This window comes from Bos grunniens, chromosome 6 (assembly GCF_055505025.1).
Source record: "Bos grunniens cultivar Pamir isolate PY7600 chromosome 6, Bosgru_T2T1.0, whole genome shotgun sequence".
Classification (NCBI taxonomy): domain Eukaryota; kingdom Metazoa; phylum Chordata; class Mammalia; order Artiodactyla; family Bovidae; genus Bos; species Bos grunniens.
The window spans coordinates 88,212,628-88,228,491 of NC_141170.1; the positions used below are offsets into that span (position 1 = coordinate 88,212,628).

The 15,864-nt window shown below is 41.4% G+C and overlaps 1 long non-coding RNA gene across 1 annotated transcript; it reads left to right on the plus strand.

Moving 5' to 3' along the window:
- The first annotated feature begins 904 nt into the window (after positions 1 to 904).
- LOC147370977 (uncharacterized) lies at positions 905 to 14,743 on the plus strand. The gene is made up of 2 exons (XR_015165671.1): positions 905 to 1,569; positions 12,693 to 14,743. It is a non-coding gene; the product is annotated as an uncharacterized LOC147370977 (long non-coding RNA).
- Positions 14,744 to 15,864: the final 1,121 nt, after the last annotated feature.

Here is a 15,864-nt window from a genome sequence, read left to right on the forward strand (position 1 = left end):
AGCACCCTGGAGTGAATATCCTGTATTGCAAAGGGGAATTAAGACAATGAAGAATTGTCTGACCCAGATTTCTAAGAAAATCCTCCATTGAAAAACACTGAAAACCAATCCAACTTCTTCTTAACACTAGCCCCAGTATTTTCTTCATCTCACCTTCCCAAATCCTATGTTCTGGCTCCTCTTTGAATTCACTTATTCACCCAACAAATAGTTACAGAAAGCAATACTTAGGAGACTAGAACTAATCTTTGTATTGTCTTATGATTATATACTGGGCTTCCCAGGTGGCCAATGGAGGTAGATGCTGTGACAAGAGTTTGATCCCTGGATGGGAACGATCCCCTGGAGGAGGGCATGGTAACCTATTCCATTCTTGCCTGGAGAATCTCATGGACAGAGGAGCCTGGCAGGCTACAGTCCATGGAGTCACAAAGAGTTGATTGTGGATTGAAGCGACTTAGCACCCATGCATGCATGATTACATACCACTGCAAATTCCCTGTGTGGCAAAGACTGACTGCTAAGTTGCTTCAGTCGTGTCCGACTCTTTGCAACCCCCTGGACTGTAGTCCACCAGTCTCCTCTGTCCATGGGATTCTCCAGGCAAGAAAACAGGATTAGGTTGCCATTTCCTTCTCCAGGGGAGCTTCCCACCTGGGGATCAAACCGGAGTCTCCTGTGTCTCTTGCATTGGCAGGTGGTTTCTGCCAACAGGCTGAACAGGGTTCCAACAGCCACCCTGTGGCTCAGTGGTAAAGAGTCTGCCTGCCCATGTAGGAGACCCATATTAGATCCGGGGTCGGGGGAGATCCCCTGGAGAAGAACATGGCAACCGACTCCAGTATTCTTGCCTGGAAAATTCCAAGGACAGAGGAGCCTGGAGGGCTAGAGCCTATGGGTTCGCACACAAACCCATAATTTGAGTCAGACACAAATTAGTGACTGCTGCTGCTGCTGCTGCTGCTACGCTTCAGTCGCGACCCCAGAGACGGCAGCCCACCAGGCTCCCCAGTCCCTGAGATTCTCCAGGCAAGAGTACTGGAGTGGGGTGCCATTTCCTTCTCCAATGCATGAAAGTGAAAAGTGAAAGTGAAGTTGCTCAGTCGTGTCCTACTCTTAGCGACCCCACAGACTGCAGCCTACCAGGCTCCTCCGTCCATGGGATTTTCCAGGCAAGAGTACTGGAGTGGGGTGCCACTGCCTTCTCCAAATTAGTGACTAAACAACAACAAATATGTTAAATGTAGAGGTAGTAAAATATCACTTTGTAAATATCTTTTTGCCCAAATTCATACGAAGTACTGTCTTGGGGGATGTTAAGTGTTAAAATGTAACAGGGTGCAGCCAAGCACAGCCCTTAGCACCGGGCTGTGGCTGTGCTCAGTTATCCCCCTCCCCCTTAACAGGCAGCAGTTACCCAAAGGCAATTAGTGGCCCTGCTCAGCCATTGGTCCATGCCACCGTGGCCCCTCCCCCAAGCGACCAACTGTCGATGAGTGACCGTTAGTGGTTGATTTTCAGTCAAGTGTCGGTGGAGTGCGGAATGGTGGTCCTCAAGTGGAGAGTCAGGTAAGAGATGAATTTTGGCCTTCTCCCCCGAGGCCCTCCAGCTCACCTGGTCAGCAGGTGAGATGGGGGACCCAGGGAACAGGCTGGAGGCTGTGTTCCCGCAGGGCTCCAGAGCCCTCGCGGAAGCTACCCACTGGCTGGGCCCCTGCCTTGAAGCAGGAGTGAACCTCTCCCCCATCCCTGCCTCTGTGACCTAATAGCAGCTGGCAGTCGCCTGGGTAGCAGTATGCAGGACCTAGCCGCCCACCCCTCCATTGTTTGGGTGGCTTGAGGAGCCTGAGGGCCAGTTGGGTTGGGCTTCTCAGTCCCTCAGTGATGACAGCTGGGCAGGTCTGGGGACCTGGCTCTGAGGGAGCCACCAGCTGAGATCTGCCTCCTCTTAGCACGGACCGGAACCTCTGAGGGGGAAGGTTGTGCCTTGGGACCCTTCCATTTCTTTTCAGAACAGAGAGTAACCTTCATTTGGTAGAGAGTTACAGGAGCATTGTTTTCTGACCATGCTGCTGCTGCTGCTGCTAAGTCGCTTCAGTCGTGTCGGACTCTGTGCGACCCCATACCCGACCTCAAAAACAAAGGTTCTGACGCCAGAAAGTTTGCAGCAACTCACCACATCCCTCCCTCACCTTTCCTAGAAAAGGGCTTTGCTGAAAGCTTTCGGGGAATTTGGGGTTTTTAAGGCATCTCCTTGCAGGGCCCTGTAATAAACCTTCCTCGGTTCCAAACTGATACTTTTGGTACTCTTTGGCCTCACTGTGCATTGGGCACATGGACTTGAGTTTCAGTAACAAAACCACGTCTGTGAGCAGTATACTATTGTCAAGTACTTGTTCAGTGGTTTGGAGCAGGTGGGAGGGAAAGAATTGCAAAAGGTAATATGCTAATATGCTAACATGCTCATACCTGGACATTTTCAGACAAAACCATTTTTTGTATGTTGTGTGCATTATATTTTGCTGTGTATATAGTGTACATATGGAGAAGGCACTGGCACCCCACTCCAGTACTCCTGCCTGGAAAATCCCATGGACGGAGGAGCCTGGTAAGCTGCAGTCCATTGGATTGCTAAGAGTCGGACACGACTGAGCGACTTCACTTTCACTTTTCACTTTCATGCATTGAAGAAGGAAATGGCAACCCACTCCAGTATTCTTGCCTGGAGAATCCCAGGGATGGGGGAGCCTGGTGGGCTGCCATCTATGGGGTCACACAGAGTCGGATATGACTGAAGCGACTTAGCAGCAGCAGCATAGTGTACATAATGGACAAATGAGTCCAAACTTTGCAACATCTAGTCTCAAGATGTTAAAGAGACTGCTAGGGTATGAAACAGTGGTAAAATTAGTGCATTTTGTACATGTTGTATTGAAATTCATAGGAAAGCTTGTCTTCTGTAAATGACTTTTGGATGTGAATTTGTTCAACCACCTCTAAGCATTACACATGCCTATTCTGTCTGTTGTAGACAGAAACAAGTGAGGGAGGTAGTGGTTCAGGCCAAAATGGTCATATTTAGTAGATACCTCAGATTTCAACCGTTGTTGTTGTTATTTCCTTACTAAGTCATGTCTGACTCTTTGCAAGTCCAGGGACTGTAGCCCACCAGGCTCCTCTGTCCATAGGATTCTCCAGGAAAGAATACTGGAGTGAGTTACTATTTCCTTCTCCAGGGAATCTTCCCAACCCAGAGATCAAACCTGTGTCCCCTGCATCGCAAGCAGATTCTTTGATGCTGAGCCACCAGGGACACCCATAACCATTGTTACATGTGTGCAATTTTATTTAACAGTGTTTTGTACATATTGAACAAGTAAGTTCTTGTGAAATATCTAAGCCTTTCTAGATATTTAAAAGTGCTTAATGTATTTAAAAGTAGAAGTAGTAGAATAATGCTTCTTGTAAATAGCTTTTAAAAATGGATGAGAGGGACATCCCTTGTGGTCCAGTGGTTAAGACTCTGTGCTTCCAATGCAGGGATTGCAGGTTCAATTTCTGGTTGGGGGACTAAGATCCCATATGCTGTGTGGCCAGAAAGAGAAAAAAAAAGTCGAGAAATACTGTCTTTGGAAATGGAATAATTAAACCTCCTCTCTGAACAATATATTCTGCACTTGTTCATTGGGCTGAGGGAGGTGGGAGGGAAGATTGCAAAAGAGATTTTACTAGTGTGAACTAGAACATTTCAGCTAATCCATTACTCTATATGTTGCATATATTTCCTTTAACTTTACTGTATATGTTATGTATATATTGGACAAATGGATCCTGATTTCATTATATTTAGTCTCTAGATATTAAAGATGTTGCCAGTGTATGACAAAAGTAATCAGCAAACTAATACATTTTGTATACTTTGTGTTAAAGTTCAGTGAAAGGCCTCCTGAAAAGGACATTTGGAAGTGAAATTGTAAATCATATCTAAGTGACACGTGTACCTGTACTTGCCCACTGTTGGATGGATAACAAAGAGGAGGAATTGGGAAAAATGAAGGGTTCTAGACTAGAATATTCCTTTGTAGAAGACACTTTCAGATATAACCATTGTTACATGTATGTAGTTTATTCAACACTACTGTGTATATAGTGGACAAACTTAAGTCCTTACTTGAAACTTCTAGTCTTTCTAGATGTTTACAAGTACACAAAATATGTTAAAACTAGAAGTAGTGAAATAACATGTTTTGTAGATAAATCCTTTTATTTTTAAAAAAAATTAATTAATTTTAATTGGAGGCTAATTACTTTACAATATTGTGGTAGTTTTTGCCATACATTCACATAAATCAGCCATGGGTATACATGTTTTCCCCATCCTGAACCCCCCTCTCACCTCCCTCCCCATCCCATCCCTCAGGGTCATCCCAGTGCACCAGCCCTGAGCACCCTGTCTCATGCATTGAACCTGGACTGGTGGTCTATTTCACATATGATAATATACATGTTTCAATGCTATTCTCTCAAATCATCCCACCCTTGCCTTCTCCCACTGAGTCCAAAATTCTGTTCTTTACATCTGTGTCTCTTTTGCTGTCTCACACATAGGGTCATCATTACCATCTTTCTAAATTCCATATATATGTGTTAATATACTGTATTGGTGTTTTTCTTTCTGGCTTACTTCACTCTGTATAATAGACTCCAGTTTCATCTACCTCATTAGAATGCATTCAAGTGCATTCTTTTTAATAGCTGAGTAATATTCCATTGTGTATATGTACCACAGCTTTCTTATCCACTTGTCTGCTGATGGATATCTAGGTTGCTTCCATGTCCTAGCTATTGTAAACAGTGCTGAGATGAACACTGGGGTACATGTGTCTCTTTCAGTTCTGGTTTCCTCCGTGTGTATGCCCAGCAGTGGGATTGCTGGGTCATATGGCAGTTCTATTTCCAGTTTTTTAAGGAATCTCCACACTGTTCTCCATAGTGGCTGTACTAGTTTGCATTCCCACCAACAGTGTAAGAGGGTTCCCTTTTCTCTGCACCCTCTCCAGCATTTATTGTTTGTACCCTTTTCCTAGCAGCCATTCTGACCGGCGTGAGTTGGTACCTCATTGTGGTTTTGATTTGCATTTCTCTGATAATCTTTTCATGTGTTTGTTAGCCATCTATATGTCTTCTTTGGAGAAATGTCTGTTTAGTTCTTTGGCCCATTTTTTGATTGGGTCATTTATTTTTCTGGAATTGAGCTTCAGGAGCTGATTGTATATTTTAGAGATTAATTCTTTGTCAGTTGCTTCATTTGCTATTATTTTCTCCCATTCTGGAGAAGGCAATGGCACCCCACTCCAGTACTCTTGCCTGGAAAATCCCATGGGTGGAGGAGCCTGGTAGGCTACAGTCCATGGGGTCGCTAAGAGTCGGACACGACTGAGCGACTTAACTTTCCCTTTTCACTTTCATGCATTGGAGAAGGAAATGGCAACCCGAAGAATGTCTTTTCACCTTGCTTATAGTTTTCTTCGTTGTGCAAAAGCTTTTAAGTTTAATTAGGTCCCTTTTGTTTATTTTTGCTTTATTTCCTTTACTCTGGGAGGTGGGTCATAGAGGATCCTGCTGTGATTTATGTCAGAGAGTGTTTTGCCTATGTTTTCCTCTAGGAGTTTTATAGTTTCTGGTCTTACATTTAGGTCTTTAATCCATTTTGAGTTTATTTTTGTGTATGGTGTTAGAAAGTGTTCTAGTTTCATTCTTTTACAAGTGGTTGACCAGTTTTCCCAGCACCACTTGTTAAAGAGATTTTCTTTTCTCTGTTATATATTCTTGCCTCCTTTGTCAAAGATAAGTTGTCCGTAGGTGCATGGATTTATCTCTGGGCTTTCTATTTTGTTCCATGGATCTATATTTCTGTCTTTGTGCCAGTACCGTACTGTCTTGATGACTGTAGCTTTATAGAATAGTCTGAAGTCAGGCAGGTTGATTCCTCCAGTTCCATTCTTCTTTCTCAAGACTGCTTTAGTTATTCGAGGTTTTTTGTATTTCCATACAAATTGTGAAATTATTTGTTCTAATTCTCTGAAAAATACCGTTGGTAGCTTGATAGGGATTGCATTGAATCTACAAATTGCTTTGGGTAGTATACTCATTTTCACTATATTGACTCTTCTGATCCATGAACATGGTATATTTCTCCATCTTTTTGTGTCATCTTTGATTTCTTTCATCAGTGTTTTATAGTTTTCTATATCTAGGTCTTTTGTTTCTTTAGGTAGATTTATTCCTAAGTATTTTATTCTTTTAATTGCAATGGTGAATGGAATTGTTTCCTTAATTTCTCTTTCTGTTTTCTCATTGTTAGTGTATAGGAATGCAAGGGATTTCTGTGTGTTAATTTTATATCCCGCAACTTTACTATATTCATTGATTAGCTCTATTAATTTTCTGGTGGAGTCTTTAGGGTTTTCTATTTAGAGGATCATGTCATCTGCAAACAGTGAGAATTTTACTTCCTCTTTCCCAATCTGGATTCCTTTTATTTCTTTTTCTTCTCTGATTGCTGTGGCTAAAACTTCTAAAACTATGTTGAATAGTAGTGGTGAGAGTGGGCGCTCTTGTCTTTGCTTTCAATTTTTCACCATTGAGGATAATGTTTTCTGTGGTTTTATCATATATGGCTTTTATTATGTGGTTCCTTCTATGCCTGCTTTCTGGAGGGTTTTTATCATAAATGGGGCTTCTCTTGTAGCTCAGCTGGTAAAGAAGCCACCTGCAAGGTGGGAGACCAGGGTTCGATCCCTGGGTTGGGAAGATCCCCTGGAGAAGGGAAAGGCTACGCACTCCAGTATTCTGGCCTGGAGAATTCCATGGACTGTATAGTCCATGGGGTCACAAAGAGTTGGACACAGCTGAGTGACTTTCACTTCACTTTATCATAAATGGATGTTGAATTTTGCCAAAGGGTTTCTCTGCATCTATTGAGATAATCATATGGTTTTTATCTTTCAGTTTGTTAATGTGGCATATCACATTGATTGATTTGTGAATATTGAAGAATCCTTGCATCCCTGGGATAAAGCCCACTTGGTCATGGTGTATGATCTCTTTAATATGTTGTTGGGTTCTGTTTGCTAGAATTTTGTTAAGGATTTTTGCATCTATGTTCATCAGTGTGATATTGGCCTGTAGTTTTCTTTTTTCTTTTTTTTTTTTTGTGGCATCTTTGTCTGGTTTGGGTTTTAGGGTGATGGTGGCCTCATAGAATGAGTTTGGAAGTTTACCTTCCTCTGCAATTTTCTGGAAGAGTTTGAGTAGGATAGGTGTTAGCTCTTCTCTAAATTTTTGGTAGAATTCAGCTATGTATTCTGTCCTGGGCTTTTGTTTGTTGGAAGATTTCTGATTACAGTTTCGATTTCTGTCCTTGTAAGCTTTCCGTGCTTCTGTCTGTTAAGATTTTCTATTTCTTCCTGGTTCAGTTTTGGAAGGTTATACTTTCCTAAGAATTTGTCCATTTCTTCTAAGTTGTCCATTTTATTGGCATATCATTGCTGATAGTAGTCTCATGATCCTTTGTATTTCTGTGCTGTCTGTTGTGATTTCTCCATTTTCATTTCTAATTTTGTTGATAAATCTGGCTAATGATTTGTCTATTTTATTTATCTTCTCAAAGAACCAGCTTTTAGCTTTGTTGATTTTGGCTATGGTCTCCTTTGTTTCTTTTGCATTTATTTCTGCCCTAATTTTTGTGATTTCTTTCCTTCTGCTAACCCTGGGGTTCTTCATTTCTTCTTTTTCTAGTTGCTTTAGGTGTAGAGTTAGGTTATCTATTTGATTTTTCTCTTGTTTCTTGAGGTAAGCTTGTATTGCTATGAACCTTCCCCTTAACACTGCTTTTACTGAATCCCATAGGTTTTGGGTTGTTGTGTTTTCATTTTCATTCATTTCTGTGCATATTTTGATTTCTTTTTTGATTTCTTCTGTGATTTGTTGGTTATTCAGAAGCATGTTGTTTAGCCTCCATATGTTTTTCTTTTTAATAGTTTTTTTTTTCCTGTAGTTGATATCTGATCTTACCGCATTGTGATCAGAAAAGATGCTTGAGATGATTTCAGTTTTTTTGAATTTACCAAGGCTAGATTATGGCCCAGGATGTGCTGTATCCTGGAGAAGGTTCAGTGTGCACCTGAGAAAAAAGGTGAAATTCATTGTTTTGGGATGAAATGTCTTATAGATATCAATTAGGTCTAACTGGTCCATTGTATCATTTAGAACTTGTGCTTCCTTGCTAATTTTCTGTTTAGTTGATCTATCCATAGGTGTGAGTGGGGTATTAAAGTCTCCCACTATTCTTGTGTTACTGTTAATTTCCACTTTCTTACTTGTTAGCATTTGCCTTACATATTGCAGTGCTCCTACGATGGGTCCATATATATCTATAATTGTTATATCTTCTTCTTGGATTGATCCTTTGATCATTATGTAGTGTCCTTCTTTATCTCTTTCCTTGGCCTTTATTTCAAAGTCTATTTTATCTGATATGAGTATTGCTACTCCTGCTTTCTTTTGGTCTCCATTTCTGTGAAATATCTTTTTCCAGCCCTTCACTTTCAGTCTGTATGTGTCCCTTGTTTTGAGGTGGGTCTCTTGTAGACAGCATAATAGGGGTCTTGTTTTTTTATCCATTCAGCCAGTCTTTGTCTTTTGGTTGGGGCATTCAACCAATTTACATTTAAGGTAATTATTGATCAGTATGATCCCATTGCCATTTACTTTGTTGCTTTGGGTTCGAGTTTGTAAACCTTTTCTGTGTTTCATGTCTAGAGAAGATCCTTTAGCATTTGTTGAAGAGCTGGTTTGGTGGTGCTGAATTCTCTCAGCTTTTGCTTGTCTGTAAAGCTTTTGATTTCTCCTTCATATTTGAATAAGATCCTTGCTGGGTACAGTAATCTGGGTTGTAGGTTTTTCTCTTTCATCACTTTAAGTATGTCCTGCCATTCCCTTTTGGCCTGAAGAGTTTCTATTGAAAGATCGGCTGTTATCCTTATGGGAATCCCCCTATGTCTTATTTGATGTTTTTCCCTTGCTGCTTTTAATATTTGTTTTTTGTGTTTGATCTTTGTTCATTTGATTAATATGTGTCTTGGGGTGTTTCACCTTGGATTTATCCTGTTTAGGACTTTCAGGGTTTCTTGGACTTGGGTGACTATTTCCTTCCCTGTTTTAGGGAAGTTTTCACAATTATCTCCTCAACTATTTTCTTATGGCCTTTCTTTTTGTGTTCTTCTTCTGGGACTCCTATGATTCGAATGTTGGGGTGTTTGACATTGTCCCAGAGGTCTCTGAGGTTGTCCTCATTTCTTTTAATTCTTTTTTCTTTTTTCCTCTCTGCTTCATTTATTTCCACCATTCTATATTCCACCTCACTTAACCTACTTCTGCCTCAGTTATTCTACTACTGGTTCCCTCCAGAGTGCTTTTGATCTCAGTTATTGCATTATTCATTATTGATTGACCCTTTTTTATTTCTTCTAGGTCCTTGTTCAACTTTTCTTGCATCTTCTCAATCCTTGTCTCCAGACTATTTATCTGTAACTCCATTTTGTTTTCAAGATTTTGGATCATTTTTACTATCATTATTCTGAATTCTTTTTCAGATAGACCCCTATCTCCTCCTCTTTTGCTTGGTTTGGTGGGCATTTATCCTGTTCCTTTACCTGCTGAGTATTTCTCTGCCTTTTTATCTTGTTTAGTATTGTGGAGGTTCCTCACTGTGGGTGGGGTTGTCTAGTGGTTTGTCAAGGTTTCCTGGTTAGGGAAGCTTGTGTCAGTGTTCTGGTGGGTAGGCCTGTATTTCTTCTCTCTGGAGTGCAGTGAAGTGTCTGGTAGTGAGTTTTGAGATGTCCATGGGTTTGGTGTGACTTTTGGCCACCTGTGTTTTAATGCTCAGGGTTATGTTCCTGCGTTGTTGGAGAATTAGCTTGGTATGTCTTGCTCTGAAACTTGTTGGCTCTTGGGTTGAGCTTGGTTTCAGTGTAGGTATGCAGGCTTTTGGATGAACTCTTGTCAATTAATGTTCCTTGGAGTCAGGAGTTTTCTGGTGTCCTCAAGTTTTGGATTTAAGCCTCCTGCCTCTGGCTTTCAGTCATATTCTTACTGTAGCCTCAAGACTTCTCCATTCATACAGCACTGATGATAAAACATTTAGGTTAATGGTGAAAAGATTCTTCACAGTGAGGGACACTCAGAGAGGTTCACAGAGTTACATGGAGAAGAGAAGAAGGAGGAGGGAGATAGAGGTGACCAGAAGAAGAAGAGGGGGAATCAAAAGGGGAGAGAGCAATCTAGTCAGTAATCAATTCCCTATGTGCTCTCCACAGTCTGGAACACTCAGAGAGGTTCATGGAGTTACATAGAGAAGAGGGAGGAAGGAGATAGAGGTGACCAGGAGGAGAGGAGAGGGAGTCAAAAGGAAAGAGACAAATCTAGCCAGTAATCAGTTCCCTTAAGTGTTCTCCACAGCCCAGAACACCCAAAGAGATTCACAAAGTAGAGAAGAGAAGGGAGAGGGAGGAGATAGAGGTGACCTGGGGGAGAAAAAGGAGAGTCAAAAGGGAAGAGAACAATCAAGCCAGTAATCACACTCCTAAGTAAAAATGGGTACTGAAGATTGGATTCTTAAAGGTACAAAATTGATAACAAATGCCTAAAAGCAAAGATGAAAAATCTAGAATAGAAGTTAGACTCTCAAAAATACAATATTAAAATAACAAAACAAAATTGTAAAAATTATAAAAAATATATATATAAAATTTGCTTTAAAAATAGGGTCTTTTTTTTTTGCAAGGTAATAGTAGGTCTTAAAAATGAAAATTAAAGGTGTAATAAAGAACTTAAATATTTTAAAATTTTAAAAATTATAGTAGTAAAATATAAGAATTTCTCTGGAGCTGTTGAAGGCAGTGTAGGGTCATTTCAGTTTCAGATAGTTCCTTGTTTCAGTTTATACTTCTTCTCAAGGTCTATAGCCCCCTTCCAATGTAGTCAATGCTAACTACAGGGTTTTAATCTGTTGCACCTGTCACTTCCAAAGTGGTTCCTTCTTCTTTCTTTATTTTGGCTTCCTCTGTTTGCAAGTCTCTTCAGTGTCTAATTTCTGCCCTGACACAAGGAGGCAAAGGTGGTCATTTATTTAGGCTCACTTGTTCAATTGTGCTGTGGGGAGGGAGGAACACTGCAAACAAATATCACTGGCATGTGTGGGGAGTGCTCGCAATGTCTGGGCCACATTGGGTTTGCCCCCACTCACCGCGTGTGTGCTTTCCCAGTCTACACTGCTCAGGCTCCAGGTTGCTCTGCAGGGGAACTGTCTAAAGCGGGCCCTGGGTTGTGTGCACCTCCCAGGTCTGATCCACTCAGGTTCAGGTTCTGGGGTACTCCACAAAGGCATAGACTTGGTTTGTCCTTGTTTTGTGCCCTTCCCAGGTCTGAGCAGTTCAGGTGACCAGTGCTTGGTGAGCACACTCTCCCCAGGTGGGCAGTGCATCTTATCACCTCCCCTGTGCCAGCTGCTCGGTTTCCTGGGTGCGCTGAGAGAGCACCATCTCAGGTGTGCCACGTGTCTCCTCTGGGGAGCTGATCTCTAACTGCAACCCTCCTGGCAGATGTCAACAGTCCAGGATCCCAGAAAGACTTGGTTAGCAACTGGGAGCCTGCTCACAGTTTGGTGGAGTCTCTGGTGCCAAGATTGCCCCTTGCCTTCTGGCTCCGGCTGTCGCCTGCCTGCCTCTCTGCCTCCGGTGGGGGGAGGGGCCAGTCCACAGCCAGCTATATCTCCTCTGGTATCCTCTCAGTCCTTTGTTCTGTGAGCGGGTCAGGTTGTGCCTTAGAGGTTTTCATGGGAAATTTCTCTCTCTCTCTCTCTTTTTTCTCTCTCTGGCTATCCCAGTTTAGGTTGCTATCTCACATTGTCCTCAGATTGTCCTCAAAGCTCCCTCAGATTGTCCTCAGGGCATTCAGGCCTGGTCCTTACCCTAAGCATGCAACCCAAGCCTCCCTGTTCAGCCCCCGCCTTGCTGCTGGTAGACGAAAGCGTCTGGGCTACTTCCCCACTGGGAGTTGCAATTAGGTGCATAATCTGTGGGGTTTTTTTTTTTTTCCTCCCAATTATGTTGTCCTCTGAGATTCCAAAACTCCCCACAAACCTGCCAGTGAGAGGGTTTCCTGGTGTTTGGAAACTTCTCCTCCTTCACGACTCCCTCCCCAGGACAGATCTCTGTCCCTAACTCTTTTGTCTCTCTTTTTATCTTTTATATTTTGTCCTACCTCCTTTCAAAGAGAATGGGCTGCCTTTCTGAGTGCCTGGTGTCCTCTGCCAGCATTCAAAAATTTTTTTGTGGAATTTGCTCAGTGTTCAAGTGATCTTTCAATGAATTTGTGGGGGAGAAAGTGGTCTCCCCATCCTATTTCTTCACCATCTTCAATAAATCCTTTTAAAATTCTAAAAGACAGGAAATATTCTTTTAGAAATAGAATGATCAAAATGATCAAACCACATCTCTGAGCAGTACTCATTATTTATTTGTGGTGGTTCAGGGAGAAAGGAGAAAGTACAAAGGACTTTATACCAGTATGTTTCTAGTTAGGCAAAATTAACCATTGTCCCATATGTCTCTGCATTTTGTTTTACTTAGCTGTGTATGCTGCTGCTGCTGCTGCTAAGTCGCTTCAGTCGTGTCCGACTCTGTGTGACCCTGTAGACGGCAGCCCACCAGGCTCCCCCATCTCTGGGATTCTCCAGGCAAGAATACTGGAGTGGGTTGCCATTTCCTTCGCCAATGCATGGAAGTGAAAAGTGAAAGTGAAGTCGCTCAGTTGTGTCCGATTCTTCATGACCCCATGGACTTGCAGCCTACCAGGCTCCTCCGTCATTGGGATTTTCCAGGCAAGAGTACTGGAGTGGATTGCCATTGCCTTCTCTGGTAGCTGTGTATATAATGTGCAAAAAAGACAACTATTCAAATTTACAGCATCTAGTCTTCCTAGATGTGAAAGAGATTGCCAGTATGTGACAAAAATAGCAAACAAATACATTGTGTACACTCTATATTAAAATTCATAGGAAAGACTTATGAAAACTGGGGACATGAAATTGTTAAAAATCCCCCTCCAAGTGTTATAGATGCATATTATGTTTGTCCACTGGGTTGATGATAGAGAAGGGGAAGTGTTTTCACCAGAGTGTTCCTGTTTAGAAAACACTCTGAGATGATAGCTCTTGTGTGCTGTTTATTCAGTGTTAATAGGTGCATATATAGTGTACAAACTTAAATCCTTATTTGAAACATCTAGCCTTTCTAGATATGTAAAAGTACACAAACTATGTTGAAAGTAGAGAGTGAAACTAACACCTTCTAAGTGTTTTTTCTAATAATTCATAGGAATGGTTTTATTTGAGAAATTGAATTGTTAAATTTGAGTCTTGGAGAGTAAGTTGGCTGGTCACCGGGTGGTGGGGGAGGAGAAGGGAACAGGAAAGAAAGTGAAAAGAGAAGGGTTCTGTGTCCATCAGTATTTAGACAAGTTCAGATTTTCTAACCATTTTTCTACTGGTGTGTTTTAGTTAAAATTGTTGTGTAGTAAAGAATGAGCAAGTCCTAATAATGCCCAAAGTATATTAAAAGTAGAGATAGTAAAATAATCCCTTAATGTCCTTTTGTTGGTTTTTAGGAAGGGCTGTATCTTGAAGTATCTATACGTCTTGGAGCTAGAAATTTGCTTAGTTGCTGAAATGCTGGAGGAGAGGTAAGAAGGGTGAAGGGAAGGGCTGTTAGCTAATATCTCCATATCTAGAAGACAGTTTTAGGCTATAACCATAGTTCTGTATGTGGACAAAGTTCATTCTTTATTTTGCAAGATCTAGGCTTTCTAAATGTCCTGAGGTGACACTGTGTGAGAAAAAGTAGAGCTAGTGAATTAACCAATTTGTAAATATCTTTGTTATAATTGCTAAAAAAGAAAAAGCAGCATCTTGGACATGGAATTTTTAAATTGCGTCTGACAAATGTACGTCAGAACTTATTCACTAGGTTGACACCCAAGAGGGAGAAGGAAGTATGAAAGTAGGAATATATGTGGATATGTTCATATTTATATTTTGATAACCATTGATGTGTGTGCATCTTCGGCTATACTGTAGGAATACATTTTTAAGTAATTCAGTGAAACCATACCTCCTTGCTAATACTTCAGTAGTTTAGATCAGATAATGAATCCCCTGAGAAGCATTATACTTTATGTACTCTATTGCTTCATGTCTCATTTTTAATTGAACATTAAGGGAACATAACATTTTAATCGTAACTCTGCCAATATCTTTATCTAGAGACCTGTTGCTATTTATGTCTTTTCTGAAACTTTTGTTGCCAAGAAAGGCAGGATTACATTTTTTTCCTTCCAGATAGAGTTGGTATAGTATATTCTAGCTTTTCAAAATTCTTGCTTCTCATAGCTTTGGGACTTTGAAATGGTAAATATTCATGATGTTGAAAAAGCATGATACATAGCTATATGATCTTAGTGACATAAAAATGGATGTATAGCTGTATAAATACACATGAGACCTAGAAGGATGCAACAAATGGTATCCTGCTTGTGATTATGGTGACTTTGTTTCTTACTTCTTGTGTTTTTTGGTTTCCTATTGTGCACATATTAAGAAATAAATGATATTTCGTTGTTGTTCTGTCCCTAAGTCCTGTCCAACTCCTTGCAATCCCATGAACTGCCACATGCCAGGCTTCCCTGTCCTTCACTGTCTCTCTGAGCTTGCTCAGACTCATGCCCATTGAGTCAATGATACCATCAACCATCTCATACTCTGTCACCCCCTTCTCTTGCCTTCAATCTTTCCCAGCATCAGGGTCTTTTCCAATGTGTTGGCTCTTCACATCAGGTGGCCAAAGTATTGAAGCTTCAGCATCAGTCCTTCCAATGAATATTCAGGGTTGATTTCCTTTAGGATTGACTGGTTTGATCTCCTTGCTGTCCAAGGGACTCTCAAGAGTCTTTCTAGCACCACAGTTTGAAAGCATCAATTCTTTGGTGCTCAGCCTTCTTTATGGCCCAACACTCACACCCGTACATGACTACTGGAAAAACCAAAGTGCTGCCTATACGGTCCTTTGTCAGCAAAGTGATATCTCCGCTTTTTAAAAGTCAAACCTGCTGACTAGGTTTGCCATTTATTTTTCTTCCAAGGAGCAAGCGTCTTTTAATTTCATGGCTCTAGGAGAAGGCAATGGCAACCCACTCCAGTACTCTTGCCTGGAAAATCCCATGGACGGAGGAACCTGGTGGGCTACAGTCCATGAGGTCGCTAGGAGTCGGACACGACTGAGCGACTTCAATTTCACTTTTCATTTTCACGCATTGGAGAAGGAAATGGCAACCCACTCCAGTGTTCTTGCCTGGAGAATCCCAGGGACGGCGGAGCCTGGTGGGCTGCCGTCTATGGGGTCGCACAGAGTCGGACACGACTGAAGTGACTTAGCAGCAGCAGTCACTGTCTGCGGTGATTTTTGGAGCCCCCCAAATAAAATCTATCACTGTTTCCACTTTTCCCCCATCTATTTGCCATGAAGAAGTGTTATTTTAAAAACTTTTTTTAAAAGTATCTATTGTATAGCACAGAGAATTCTACTCAGTGCTCTGTGGTAACCTAAATGGGAAGGAAATTCAAAAGAAAGGTGATATATGTTTACCTATAGGTGATTCACTTTGCTGTACGGTAGAAACTAACACAACACGTAAAGCAACTATACTCCAATTAAATTTTTTAAAGAGAGAGAGAGAGAAATAAGCTTA